Source organism: Suricata suricatta, chromosome 15, assembly GCF_006229205.1.
Source record: "Suricata suricatta isolate VVHF042 chromosome 15, meerkat_22Aug2017_6uvM2_HiC, whole genome shotgun sequence".
NCBI classification, from domain to species: domain Eukaryota; kingdom Metazoa; phylum Chordata; class Mammalia; order Carnivora; family Herpestidae; genus Suricata; species Suricata suricatta.
The window spans coordinates 77639974-77644865 of NC_043714.1; positions in this window are offsets into that span (position 1 = coordinate 77639974).

Consider the following 4892-nt stretch of genomic DNA (forward strand, 5'->3'; position numbering starts at 1 on the left):
GTGCGGGCGGGAGCGCCGCTTCCGGCGGAGGGAGCAGCACTTCCGCTGCGGCGCGGGGCGGTCCTCCGGGGCGCCGGCGCCGGGCGTCCCTGGGCTGCTCCGCGGGGACTCCGACGTCCCGCCGCTGGCGCAGCGTCGCAGACACCCGAGTCTCCACGCCCCGCTCTCTGCTCCTCCCCGGCGGCCCCACCGGGAAGGTGGTGTTCCCTGGTGGGAGCCCCTTCCTCCCGCCCGCGCTCCGCCTCCCCCGATGGCGCGTGTCCTCGCGGTGTCCGCGGCCGGCGGCGCCCCCCCCCCCCCGGGACCTTTCGGAAATGGAACTGCTCCCGGTGTCTCCGGTGCTCCTCCCTCCCTGCGCTCCTCGCCGAGGCGCGGCCTGGACGGCAGCGGTGCGGGGGCCTGGGCTGCGGTTCCGCCGTCGCTCGTGCGGCGCGTGCCCTTCGCCTCTGTGTTCAGCTCACGGGGACTCACCGGCGGGCGCCCGGCTCGCCTTTTGCCCTCTGAACTGCATCGGTGCTTTGTCATAAGCCATTTTTAACTGTGTGTGTGTGTGTTTCTAAACTCCATCTGTTCCGATGACCTATACATCTCCATGCCAGTACCACACATCTCACTCACTGCAGTTTGACGGTGGTCTCTGAATCAGGAGGCGAAAGTCTTCCAACTTTGTTTTTCAGGATTGTTCATTTGAGGGCCTCTGAATTTCCATGTAAATTTTATAAGCAGCCTATACATTTGTACCAAAAAAAAGCCTGCTGTTACTTTGCTTAGAGTGATGTTGGAGGCGCCTGGGTGGCTCAGTCGGTTAAGCATCCGACTTCTGTTCAGGTCATGATCTCATGGTTCTGGAGGTTTGAGCCCTGCGTTAGGCTCTGTGCTGACAGCTCAGAGCCTGGAGCGTGCTTTGGACTTTGCCTTCTCTCTCTGCCTCTCCCTCACTCATGCTCTGTCGCTCTATCAAAAATAAATAAAATTAATTTTTTAAATAAAAGAGTGATGTTGAATTTCTAGATCAGTTAGGGAGAGCTGAAAGCTTACTACCCATAAACATGGGCTATAGTGTAATTGACTTGTCTTCAGGTTTGCTCAGCACTGTTTGTAGTTTTGAGGGTAGAGCCGTTGCACGTCTTTTGTTGGATGTATTCCTAGATCCAGTGTTTGTTTTCCTCCCACATCACCAAGCAGCAACTAAGTTGTGACACTACCTGAGTTAGTGTCAGATTCCACAGATCGAGGGCTCCGCCCACACGTCTGCCCTCTTCCCTTTCAGACACCAGTCTCAAGTCTGGGTTGTCACCTGTGCTCCTGGTGGAATTGACTATGGATCAGAGATTTCCAGGACCCCTTTTTCAGATTCAATTAATTTGCTCATGGAACTCAGGAAAACATGTCACTTAGTAGGTTACCAGTTTATTTATTGAAGGATGCAACTCAGGACTAGCCAGCTGGAGGGTACGCGCAAGACGAGACATAGGGAAGCACAGGAGCCCCGCACTCCACTGGCCCGAATGTCCGTCCGTTCGCCAGCCGGGAAGCGCTCCGACCCGGTGGGCGTGGTGCTTGTGGTTTAGTCACCTGGGCGTGAGCGACAGGAGCATTGGCTCCGCATGAGTGACAAAGGACACTCCCGTCATTCAGGAAGTTCTAAGGGTTTGAGTTTTGTGCCAGACACCTGGGATTTCTTACACCACAGTATGTATTTGACATTTTGTGGCTATTGATACCTTTCAATTTTTTATTTCACTTTCCCAGTATTCATTGCTCGTAGAAACATAATGGATTTTTTGTTCTTTGACCTCAGTTAATTCACTCATAAGCTCTAGCTTGTTTTTGTTTTTTCTTTTGTACATTTCATAATGTTGTTTGTTTGTTTATTTAAATCTTTATTTTTGGGAGAGATAGAGCACGAGCATGAGCAGGGGAGGGGCAGGGAGAGAGGGAGACAGAGAATCTGAGCAGGCCCCGGGCTCTGAGCTGTCAGCACAGAGCCCAACACGGGGCTTGAACTCACAGACCATGAGATCATGACCTGAGCCCAAGTTGGATGCTGCACTGAGCCCCCCAGGTGCCCCATAATGTTGTGTTATTTTAAGGGAACTTGCTGGCATCCTTTACCCCTCGTGCTCTTCGTGGCACTGCAGATGTCGGGAGCATCTGTAGCGCGCTCGCCTTCATCCCTGACGGGCCACCAGGCGTCCTCCTCCAGCTGCTTTGTCTGTCCCAGGGCGTCGGGGACTGGCCTCTGCTGCACCCTCAGGCTGTGCACGGACAGCGCAGAGCCTGCGTGGGACTCTCTCTCTCTCTGCCCCTCCCTCCCTGGTGCACATGTGTGCTCTTGCTCTCTCTCTCTCTCTCACTCAAAATAAACATTTATAGTGAAGTGAATGACAGTCTCTGGTCCTCCTGAGGCCCCCCTGCTCTTACTTGTTTTTCCCTGAACCCTTTGTTCCAGGAACTTGGCATTGATACTTGGTAATGACTCCACCACAAACCCACCACTAGTCATGACCACCCTGAAGACAGGACGGAGGCGGCTGGCGCTCCTGCCGGATGCCCGGCACCGCGCAGGCCTGTACTTTCCTGTAAGCGCCCTCAGCCCCTGACGCGGGCGGGGTGGGGGAGGGCGCAGGCTGGGAGGCACCGGCCCCCTTCGCTGCAGCAAAGTCACAGCACCGGCATTCCTCTCTGTCCGCAAAGTCTGTGTTCGGGTTGTATTTCGGCTCTGGAACAGAGAGGTCAGTTTTCGACAAGGTCACCGCGTCCAGAGTGACGGGGTCTGGAGCCGGGTGGCCCGTAGGGGAAGTACCAGCCTTCTCAGGGCGGGTGAGCCCCTGCCCGCCACGCCGCCCCTCTGCCTGCGCTTGTCTGGGGCAGAGGACGCGAGTCCACTTGGACGGGACCGGTGTGCCCCTGGGGGCTGGTGGGTGAGTCCTGCCAGTGGCCTGGCCTTCCTCCCCTCCCCACGGGACACTATTTAGCGCCGCCTGTGGGTCGTCCTGGGCCCCGAGGGCCACAAGGAGCACAGGCTTCCCTCTGCACGTGATTCTGTCCTTGGCCCCCTCGGGGAGCAGGTCCGCAGGGCCTAGCACCCCAGACCCCCCCAGACCCCCTCCTTTGGGTCCCGGAAGCCCCAGGCTGGTGTACTGTGGCTCCTCCATCCCTGTCCCTTGTGACGCTTGGAAGTGGGTCTGACTGTCCCACGTGAAGGTGCGGCCGCTCGCCTGTGGGGAGGGTGGCGTGAGCTCTGGGTCCCTCGACCGGTAAATCAGGCCACCTTTGTCTCGAAAAGAGAGCCGGGTGCCTGCTGCTTTAGTGATGTTTACTCCAAGTTACAGTTCAACGTGAGTCTCGCCTGGTAAAGTATCTCTGTGGGAACAGAACAAAAAGTCAGAGCCCCCCGGCCCGGCCCGGCCTCGAGGACTCTGGTTAGTGGCTCAGCCTGTCCCCCAGCGCCTCCCCGCGGCAGGTAAGGAACGTGACTTTGGTTTGTTCTCCTCGAGATGGTGGAATCCTGCGGCCGTGTCCTCCGTGGGTTCTGTCGTCTGCTGTGCTCCCCGTCCTTCCAGCAGCTCCCCGGGGTTCCAGAACACGCGTCCTGCTGAGGGACGTCTCCGGGAAGCCTCCCGCTGCCCTGTGTGCACGCGGGTCGCGTCAGCGGCCTGGGGCAGCTGTGACAAAGTGCCGCAGACTGGGCGGCTGAGAAGCACGGAAATGTGCCGCGACGGTTCCGCAGCCGGGAGCCCGAGGTCAAGGCTTCGGCCTGTAGGGGGGGGGTCCCTGTCTCTTCCGCCCCTGGTGCTCCTGGGCCCATGACGCAGTCTCTGCCTCCGTCACCCGGTGCTCTCCCTGCGTGTCTGTGTCTTCACGGGGCCGTCGTCTTATAAGGACACCGATGCTGGTGGGTTGGGGCCACCCTAGCCAGGGGACTGCAGCTGCCACAGCCCTATTTCCAAATCAGCTCACAGCCCAAAGCGAGGACTTTCTGGGGACACAACTGAGTCCACCCATGGTCCCAGAATGCTGCCGGGTCAGAGTAGGCCTGCTTCCATCTAGGAGAGCCAAAGTTTGTTTCCACCACAGTCTCCGGGCCCGCGGCACTGGCGGCCTCCCTGCCCTGCATGGGGACTTTTCTCCTTCAGGCGCGGATGTCACCTGCCTCGCGGAGGCCCGGCTGGTGCCGCGGCCTGCCTGCCTTATTCTGGAGGGTGGTCGGCTCTTTGCTTCACAGCTCTCCACGAAGGTGTCCTTTCGCTGTTTTATCTGCTGTAAATATTTTTGCCAAGGCTGTCTCCTGGTCTGTGGTGTGTCTTCCAGAGCATCTTTTGCGTTAATGTTTCTGTCTTTGCATGGCAAACTTTTATGCCTTGAGGTTTCCTTTCTTGTTAAAAAATGCTTTCTACTTTTCAATATTAGGGAAGGCTTACGCTACTTTGTTTTTACTTTTTGAAAAAAAAAGGGAATGGATTTCTATTTTTAGAGCAGTTTTAGGTTAACTGAAAAAATTGACCAGAAAGTATAGTTCCCATACCGCCCCCCCCAGCTCCTCCCGTTACGACGCCTGCGTTACTGGGGTTTACTTGCTGTAACTGATGGACCAGCACTGATACTCACTACTAAGCTGCACAGTTTGCCTCAGGGCAGTGCCGGGTGCCCGCTATCAGAGCGTCCCACGGAGCAGTTCCGCTGCCCCGAGTCCTCTGTGCTGACGTCCCTCCCGTCCCCTCAGCCCCTGGTCCCCTCTCCTCTTTCTCCACGGTCTTGCCTTTTCCAGAACGTGCAGACGTGGACTCACACCGCGTGTGGCCTTCTCAGACTGGCTTCTGTTACCGTAATACGCATTTAGGGTCCTTCCACGTCTGCTCACGGCTCGATGGCCCATTTCTGCTCAGCGC